This window comes from Diadema setosum, chromosome 3 (genome assembly GCF_964275005.1).
Source record: "Diadema setosum chromosome 3, eeDiaSeto1, whole genome shotgun sequence".
NCBI lineage: Eukaryota > Metazoa > Echinodermata > Echinoidea > Diadematoida > Diadematidae > Diadema > Diadema setosum.
This window is the reverse complement of record NC_092687.1, coordinates 27,773,950-27,784,704: the sequence shown is the minus strand read 5'-3', so window position 1 is coordinate 27,784,704 and position 10,755 is coordinate 27,773,950.

Here is a 10,755-nt window from a genome sequence, read left to right as displayed (position 1 = left end):
ACTACATGCAGATCCTACAGTGAAACTCCTTCCATACAATGGCGCTGCCACATGCCTTGGGAAACATACGTTTCTGTAATAAGTGTAGTCGGTGATGGAATTTATCGCACACCTTCATGCCCGAATTGTTTTCATGTACATACTAGAAAATCTATTTATCTTATCATAAAACAAAATCTGCAACTGTGAAAGTTTTTACATTGATCTGCGTGACCCAGCAGCAGATGTCTGATTGTATTGAAATGGAATTGTCATGGAGTTGACAGCTTCTGTGTATGACTGCTTTTGTGTTTGTTTCATTGATGGTGCACATGCTGCAACTGTCCAGGAAAGAGAATAAAAAAAAAACATACTAGTATATAGCTGCCATCAGTATCTTTACAAAGTACTTATTACATCTTGAGTTAACACATTAAGTATCGACATGGAGAAATTCATTATGTTCATATGGAAATTGAATAAAGACAAATATGACATATCTCACAAAGACATGATCTATGCATGTTTAGAATTTGTAAAAAAAAAAAAAAGAGAGGAAAACTAATTATTTACACATAATATGTCTTGACTATACATTACTGTTACTCATAGCGACATTTACTGGATGCAGCTGAACACACACGCACACACACACACATACATGTATTTTTGATGATGACTACCTTGAAACTAACGAATTCTCGGTCAAAGTGAAGATAACTTCAAGTTTCCTTACAGTATCAATTTTTACACAAAAGCAATGACATGTCTACTCTCCATGCACGTTATGCATGAGTGGGATGTGAATAAGCCAGTTCACAGTTCCAATCTCAGCATGTGCAGATAAAGGTCATTGCATACCTTATATTGCAACGGATTTGCAACCGAGGTATTCAAAACCTAGATAGGGCTTCATGACAACTGTGTTTTAAATGAACCAGTTGCAGATTGGTATTTACAGGTGGATGTGTATTGTTGCGACACGGATTGTCGCCCCGACACGGATTGTCGCCCCCGTCACGGATTGTCGCCTGGCGACAATCCGTGACGCTTGTGCAGTTCCCAGTTTTTGACCTCGAAGGCGACAATCCGTGTTGGCAAAAAAAAAAAAAAAATTGTTGCCACACGGATTGTCGCCCCGTCACGGATTGTCGCCCCGTCACGGATTGTCGCCCCGGGCTCGGGGTGGTTACTCCGGTGTTAAGCTTTGGTGGGATGGGTATGACTGTTAAATTATGCGTACGTGCAAGGGCGTAGCGAGGGGGGGAGGTGTTTTGGGTGTTCAAACACCCCCCTTTGCCGAAATAGGGGTGTTTGAGGTGTTCAAACACCTCCCTTGGGCAAAAGGGAGGTGTTTGAGCTGTTCAACACCCCTCTTCAACAATGTTTAGATGTTAAAAAAATGAAACAAAAGCTGTCTTTACCGCTTTTATTTCCGTTTTCAATTCCGCCTTTCCTTTCTTTTGTGCTCATTTTCTTTCTCTCTCTCTCTCTTCCCTGCTTTGCTTTCTGGCCGAATCGCGAAGATACATTGCGCATAATGTTTACCGTTTACCGGTATTATACCGTACGCGGTACCGTAAATTGTGTATGATGCATAATTATTATGTGTGTGCAATGCATGCTATACCGATTCTGTGACGCGCTTTGTGTATTATCGAAGCATCGACGTTTCTACTTCTTCTCTTCTTTCTTTTCCTCACCTTCTTGTCTTTTTTACTCCTTTTTTTTCTTCATGTTTTTTCTTTTCCTTTTTTTTTTGCGTTTTGGGGGCGACCACACCCATCGTCCCCCTGGCTACACGGGTGTGGTCTGGGTCAGGTTCTCCCATTTGTTTATACACAAAATGCGTCGGTTACTAATTATCCAATGCTGTTTTGCGCCCTTTTCCATAATTATGCATGGCAGGCGTTACACCAAAAACGGCGATCTATCCGGTCTTCCCCTCTCCATTATCTTTTGTAAAAGTAATTCATGAAATTGGGGTCTTAAGTCTTAACTATACTGATGCTTCATACATTTATTACTAGTAGTAACATTGGTTATACGAGCACAATTTCGCCGGCGGAGGGGAGGGGAGCTGAACCTTTCGGCTTTTTGCCAAATTATCAACTTCCTTATTTTCCCAAAATAAAGTGAGAAAAAACGCTACACAATGCACTGCCTCAAATTTTGATTTTTTGTTCTTAATAATTGAAGTTAATTTAAGCTAATGTGTGTGTGTGTGTGGGGGGGGGGGGATTCCAGACTATTAACACTAATATAAAAACAAAAGCCTTTAGCTGCCACTTCCATTTCCGGAAAATGAATAATTTTTATTCCTCCAAAATTAAGCTACTATTACTCTGTCTCATGATTTGACCACAAATTTTGAAGATAAAATGATATGCAATAATTTGAATGAGTTTTGATAATATAGTTATTAGACCCATTCATATCCGGGTTTTACTCTTTTTTTCCTTTTTTTTTGTTGGCGGAGGCGCACAAAACTAAAAGTTCCTAATTTTTTCACGATCGACACTCCTAATAGCCCTGTCATGACGTGCCAGTATCAGCAGACCCAAGTTAGTTCTGTTCTGTAGTGTCTGGTGTGGGAATATTTTATTCGCCAACGCAGTGCATCTGTGCAAGACGAAAATGGGAAGTTGTTGCAGTGAAAGATTTTTTGTAATGATTCAACTATAGGTATCGGCTAAGATTTTACACTTAATGTCTAAGATCATTTAATATCAAATTATTTGCATTTAATGCGCCTTTTTGAACACCTCCAATATTACCGGGGGATGCATGTATGTTCTTGAGGGACGCACATTGCACCGTGCATTGCCCCCCCCCCCCCCACACACACACCATGGGCGTAAATCCCGGGGGATGGGGGATATATCCCCCCCCCCCCTGAAATGGAGGAGGGGGGATGGCCTGTACAATCACCCCCCCCCCCCGAAATTTGAGGGAAAAAATGGAGGAAGCAGAAATGTGATTGCATCAATTTTGGCATATTGCATGACGTTCGTACGCCCGCCTCCAGACAGGTAACAGAGCTGAATAGTCTTGTAGGATAACGCATACATAATTTTCTCAAGCGCTCGCACGCTTCGCTCGCTCGCAAAGACAGTAATATCGACATAAGGTATGACCCAGACGTTGACAACGTCAAATAGTATAGCCCTATAGGCCTACATTGTAAACATGTAAATCCAAAATTTCACCAAAAGTGTGCACTAGATCGCTTAATTTCAGGTCTGAAAATGCAAAATCTTCCTCGTCTGAGAGGGGGGTATCCCCCTCCCACACCCTCCCCCATTCGGTCGCTCCGCTCCCTCGCACAGATATTCCAACTCCAAGTCCCTCCCCCACCCACCATCATTACAGAACGATGCCTCTGGGATGATTGCTTTATTGACTTAAATCAAGAAAATAGAAAAATACAATACCTACAGGAAGATAATACCGGTACGTTATTACATACAAAGAAATGGAGATCCATATTACCATTTCATTGAATATATTTGGGCATTATTCAGGGCTATGCTACGTTTTTAAAGGGAGGGGGGGGGGAGTCAAAATCACCTGTCAGTCAAGAAGAAAGAAAATCAAAAGATAAAAGAAACAACAGCAAAAACTCCTCGTTCTTTCAAGGTCTGATTTTCCACCAAAAGTCGGCTGACAAGCAAAAGAAAAATAAACAAACAAAAACAAAAAGTCTTCATATTTTTGCTGCCACTTCCCTCATACTTTATATTTCATGCAAAACAGTGGTACATTCGATCCCTGTTAAGTGTGTGTGGTGGGGGGGGGGCGCCAAGCTTCCCCCCCCCCCCGCATCCGCTCGTAAAAAAAGAATAAAAAACTTACCAAAATGGTAATTCAAGGGTTACTAAACTGCTTTTGAAATCGACATGAAAGGGGGATCAAGAAATAAGATATTTTTCTAAGATTTCTTGTAACCATAATTAAAGAGGTATATAACGTGAAACATTGTGCAAAAAGTCCGGAGCCGACAAAATATTGCGATTCAGCATAATTCCTGGTTGGCATTCTGAATATAAGCAGGATGTGTGCAGTGTACTCAGAACATCCGAACGGCAAAAAGAGTCGCTGTAACGTTGCGCAATTTGATGTAGAATGTACACCTTTGTACCTTACGCTTCGTTTATTATATCAAAGCTAGATCATTAATGATTTTGCAGTGTTGCTTTACATACTAGTCTATATCAAAATGCCTTGCATTGCCAATAATAAGACTTGACCTGGGCTATTTCCTAACTTTTTCATGTATATAAAACACACACAGACACAAACACAAACAATAATATTAGAGGATGTTCTAAAGTGCAGGTTTTGGATATCCTTCCCCCATTTGGTCAACTGACGTCCCCTCGCTGGTCATGCCTCCCCAAATCATGAACATAAACCGACACCATTGACTACCCTCTCAATTTCCAAAGCGTAAAAATATAGCTACAAAAGGCAGTTTTTGGAGTGCAAAATGTCAAAATCTTCAAGCTCACTCGGTCCGCTCGATCGCATTTAATCGCTATGCCATTCTCCTGATGTTGCTGCCAGTAATTGCCAGTAGTTGCGCCCGGTGCGCCCCCCTTATTATAAAGTATAGCTACAAACGGCAGTTTTGAGACTGAAAAATGTCAACATTTTCAAGCTCACTCGCTCCACTCGCTCACATTTAGTTGTTATGCTATTCTCCTGATGTCACTGCCAGTTATTGACAGCAGTTGCGCCCGTTGCACCCCCCCCCCCTTAATTTCCAAAGCCAAAAAAGTATAGCTACAAACGGCAGTTTTGGGACTGCAAAATATCAAAATTTTCAAGCTCACTCGCATTTAATCGCTATGCCATTCTGCTGATGTTGGTACCAGTAATTGCCAGTACTTGCGCCCGGTGCGCCCCCTCCCCTCAATTTCCAAAGTGAAAAAATACAGCTACACAAACGGCAGTTTTTGGACTGTAAAATGTCAAAATTTGCAGGCTCACTAGCTGCGCTCGCTCGCATATTATAATCTTTATGTTATTCTCCTAATGTTGCTGCCAGTAATTGCCAGCAGTTGCACCCGATGCCCCCCCCCCCTTAATTTCCAAATCGAAAAAAATATAGCTACAACCGGCAGTTTTGGGACTGCATGTAAAATGTCAACATTTTCAAGATCGCTCGCTTCGCTCGCTCGCATAATAATCGTTATGTCATTCTCCTGATGTCGCTGGCAGTAATTGCCAGCAGTTGCGTCCGGAGCGCCCCCTAATTTCCAGAGCGAAAAAAAAAAGCTACACAAACGGCAGTTTTGGGACAGTAAAATGTCAAAATTTTCATGCTCGCTCGCTTCGCTCGCTCGCATTAATCGTGATGACATTTTCCCGATGTTGCTGCCAGTAATTACCAGCAGTTGCGCCCGTTGCGTCCCCTTAATTTCCAAAGCGAAAAAATATAGCTACAACCGGCAGTTTTGGGACTGTAAAATGTTAAAATTTTCAAGCTCGCTCGCTTCGCTCGCTCGCATATAATCGTTATGTCATTCTCCTAATGTTGCTGCCAGTAATTGCCAGCAGTTGCACCCGGTGCCCCCCCCCCTTAATTTCCAAAGCGAAAAAAAAATATAGTTACAACCGGCAGTTTTGGGACTGCATGTAAAATGTCAAAATTTTCAAGATCGCTCGCTTCGCTCGCTCGCATAATAATCGTTATGTCATTCTCCTGATGTCGCTGGCAGTAATTGCCAGCAGTTGCGTCCGGAGCGCCCCCTAATTTCCAGAGCGAAAAAATATAACTACACAAACGGCAGGTTTGGGACAGTAAAATGTCAAAATTTTCATGCTCGCTCACTTCGCTCGCTCGCATTAATCGTGATGCCATTCTCCCGATGTTGCTGCCAGTAATTACCAGCAGTTGCGCCCGTTGCGCCCCCTTAATTTCCAAAGCGAAAAAATATAGCTACAACCGGCAGTTTTGGGACTGTAAAATGTTAACATTTCCAAGCTCGCTCGCTTCGCTCGCTCGTATATAATCGTTATGTCATTCTCCTGATATCGCTGCCAGTAATTGCCAGCAGTTGCGCCCGGTGCGCCCCCTTAATTTCCAAAGCGACAAAAATATCGCTACAACCGGCAGTTTGGAGACTGTAAAATGTCAAAATTTTCAAGATCGCTCGCTTCGCTCGCTCGCATATACTCGTTATGTCATTCTCCTGATGTCGTTGCCAGTAATTGCCAGCAGTTGCGTCCGGTGCGCCCACTTAATTTCCAAAGCGAAAAAAATATAGCTACAAACGGCAGTTTGGGGGACTGTAAAATGTCAAAATTTTCAACCTCGCTCGCTCCGCTCGCTCGCATTCATTTCAATTGTTATGTAATTCTCCTGATGTTGCTGCCAGTAATTTGTCGTTTCATTCCATAATCCATAAGGAAAAAAAAAAATGACTGCGCAGTGGAATGTATCATATTCCGTTATGTATTGCAGTCCCCATTACAGTTTCCAGACTGACAGCACACGCACATACGCGCACACACACATACACACGCACGCACGCACAAGCATGCATACACACCCTCAAAATTACTTTTCCACGAGGTGCCCCCCCCCCCCCCTCCTCCCCCTGTCTTGACCAACCCGCCACGGTACGTCACTGGCTGCACCCGTCCGGTTATGGGCTTGTAATCGTGGTGATGGTGACTATCGCCGATCACCCCCCCCCCCCCACACTCCTCAGCACGGATTTACGCCGTTGACACACACACACTTGTTCAACGTCCGTTGGCAAAAGCATACGGATTTGGGAGCCCACAGACACGACGTAGCAATTTTAATGGAGAAATTTCTGCTGCGTCCGGGCTGTGTTTGGGCCACGGATTCACTCCCCGTATGGATGATGCGCGTGCTCTCTACAGCCATCGAGCGCACAACGAATTGACACCGTGCGTCTTTTACGAAAAAATATCAAAGACGCCCGGTGTCAGGGGGGGGGGCACATTATGCCCCCCCCCTACCAGATTTTCATTTGCCACTCCTTCGCCCTTTATGTACAATGATATTGTACAATATACAATATAAATACAATATAAAAAATGTAATATCCATGGAGCGTAAAGTGGGTAAGACTATAGGGAAATACTAAATTCGTTCTCATTTTATATCGTTTATCGCTGTCCCACACCTTCCCGGCCAGAAAAGTGAAAATAAAACCAAAAAACAAACATGCTGTCACCTCATCCCCAACCCCAAAATTGCTTTCCGAGTTTCGAAAAATATACATTCAAATAGTACAAGGAAAAAATGTTCAGCACCAATGGTCAAGCGATGTCATGCGTATATTATGGATGCCACCTAAAATGACCATATCTTATGTGGGAGGAATTTAGTAACTTGACTTTGCGGTTCTGCATCTCCACCGCTCCGAGTGTGTTGTAGCATTCCTTCAGGTAAATGCGCTGCAGCTTGGCAACACGAGTTGTGTGGCTTCCCGCGCGTCTCTGTGCCCCCATGCGAGTGGAAAACAGAAAACGTCGAAGGACGTAATCGTGTACAGCATCCGTAACTCTCTGGAAATATCCGTAAGCGGATGAAAGTGTTGATTTCGAAAACTTACGGTGGACGTAAACGAACGTAAACGGAAGGGAGGTAAAATGTTTTGCGGATGGTCTGCGTTCAAGCTATGGAGAGTTACGTTCAGTTACGGGTACTTACGTTTGGTAACGGTTACCTCACGTAAGTCTGCGTCCGTGGAGTCCCTCTGCGAAATTTGAACATTTCAAAATTTCGCAGGTTTGCCGCCTTCATTTTACGTTTCTTTACAGACGAGTTACGGACAGTTACGTCTACATACGTCCCTGCGGATGCCTGCGTCCACGCTGCGTCCCCCTGCGTCCACTCATCCGCATCTATCCGCGGCGTACGTAACCCATCGTAAAGCACTGTGTGACTGTTGCATTAGCACGCAGGAGATAATAGGAACAAAACATTCAAGCGACACAATTCCCACAACACGAGCAGCGCTCCATCACACACACACACACACACGCACACACACAAACGGACACTAAATTATCATGTGCACGCGCACATACACACTTCCTTGAAACCTCACCATGACTTTTTACATGGCATGTTTGCATGGATGTAGCCATGTAAGTTATGTGTCTAGTGTTAGTATTTCAATGATTATGTCAAGAACGATATTACCCAGCAAAATGTGCTTCGAGGGCGGGCGACAATCCGTGCCGCCAGCCCTCGTCACGGATTGTCGCCAGGCGACAATCCGTGACGGGGGCGACAATCCGTGCCGCCAACGCCCGTCACGGATTGTCGCCCCGAGCAGGAGGCGACAATCCGTGTAGGGGCGACAATCCGTGTCGCAACATGTATTCTTTCCAGCAACATTTAACAAAAGCCAGTGATGCAGCACTGACATGTAAATTACCCCGAATGACTTCCTGCATGGCTGTTTTCAAATGCTCTTCCTGAAGGCTATCCCATATTTTACAAAGTCTGTGGTTGGAGGGATCATTTGAGACTTAGCCTAGTGCTAACTGTGAACTGGCTTATTGTAATCCTTTTTCAACCTGTATGGTCCATCCTCTGAAAAAGAATTCAGTAGACAATCTTAATTTGTAGTAGAATCCAGTGAATGCTACAATGGTAATAGATCACATACAAGGATGTAGTTACATGAGAAAATATGAAGGCATGGTGCCACTTATGAAAAAAAAAAAAGAGATAAACAATAACTCACCTATCTCAGGAGCTTTATAATAAATAGAGCCCAAGTTATTTTTTTTTTCATACCCTCACATTTTTAAGAAATATGAACCCTTCAGTAACTGAAGATTTTGTAGGCTTACATAATGGTCTATGGCTCTTTATAAGGTGTGATATGGCTCTCATTTCGACAACTTTCTTAATGATGTTAAATAAATCTCTGCACGTTTACCTTTTCTCCCACAAGCTATGTTTACTTAAAAGCATATTGCATCGAGACTTAACCAAGAGGATTTTGTGTCACAGAAGTGATTTCTAATAAACGATTAACTATTGCATCCACAAAAGAAGCCGCTTCAAATTTTGTGGAGCATTTAATATCCACACACATTAGCAATATCACACCTTATCTTGACGTTATTATTGTCATCAAAGAGCATCTTAACTACAACATAGAACGAAACATTCAGTGCATCTTGCGCTTCAGCGGAAAGAACGGACTATTTACTAATATTCTCCATAGCCCTCCCCCATGTCCTCAATGGTATCTGTAGACGCTAGAAAGAGGCAGACTTTTAGGGATACATTTAGAAATACACATAAAAGGTAGAAGTGTAAAATAAAACAAGAAGAATAAGAAAGCGAAATTTCAAGTATCGTTCCCCACATCTACTTTGACAATTGTTTTAGAACAACCTCAGAAAGAGCAATTATTAAATGTTTATGATTTCTTGCTTGTGAATAATCATTCTTTGTTGTTGATGATCACTACGATAATTTGCAAGTCTCTATGCATACTACCTCTAATTGGTCATAATACTGCGTTCTGTTGGGATCGATATGATCAGCGATCCCCTCGACCACATACACTTTTTTGGAACATACTAATGAGTGTCATTTATTCACAGCAGCTATACTACACTGTCATGGTGCAACCACAAATCTTTCTCCCTTGTTCACACCATCATGCATAACTAACAAGACATAAGACTGAATTTATGCTGCTTAATCTCGGAAAGTATTACGAAATACACAACTTGAATGGTGAACTTTAGACACGCATAAGATGTTCTATCTAAAGAAAGATTTCATAAAAAAAAAAAAAAAATCAGAAGACTTTGAAGACAGGAAAGGGAGTTAATATCAAGAGGTCCTGGCAGGAGTACAGATACCTTCACAAAATAAGTCCAAGCAAAAACATTGTTGCGATTTGATGCTGAATCTTCTATTCATTATCAACATCATATATTGTTGAGTTAAAATGATAGAAAAAAAAACACATTAGGGACTTTTGCTTTAAACGTGTGATTGTTTGCTCTGCAGTAGCTTTCAAACATCTTAATTGCTAAAGCTACTACTAATTCTTAAATCGGCAGCAAAATTCACACCACAGCTTATACTAAAATGATCCTCGTTTTTTTTCCTGAAATTGGACAAATGTTGTCCATTTCATTTCGTTTTGTGCAGATAATTAGTATGATGAAATAACACACCTAAGCCCAATATCTCTTTCGAAGTAAGATATTAGTATACAGTCAAGAGATCAATTTACTGACAGTACACTTTCTTTTTGTGAGTAATTTCCCCTTAAATAGAACTCGAGTATATGATTAAATATTGAAGGATTCCGTTTTTCTTGATTGGGAATATCCTCACATTGAATCCTTTGAAAAATGTATTGGAGGTTGTATTTATGATTTTAAATAAATGGCTCGGAAATAGTGCTTACAACGTTGAATTTCACATTGTATGACAGAAGAGGGGGATAAGAATTCGTTCGTATTAGTTATTGTCAAGCGCAAGTGAAGTTCACTTGGATTGGCGCATAGGATATGAATGACCAATTCCGTTTGTTTGTTAACAAACATGGCATCGAATACAAGAAAATACAATACAATCTAATACAAAAGATCAAAAGTATATCTCAGAAACAATAAAAAGAAAATCTCAATAAATTTACAGCAGTGTCTTTCGGTCGCATACCATATCCTTTTTACGTGTTTTGCAACATACCGTTATGAACATCCATGCGCAGGTCTCCATCAAACTGAACGGGCTATAAGGATGGCTGA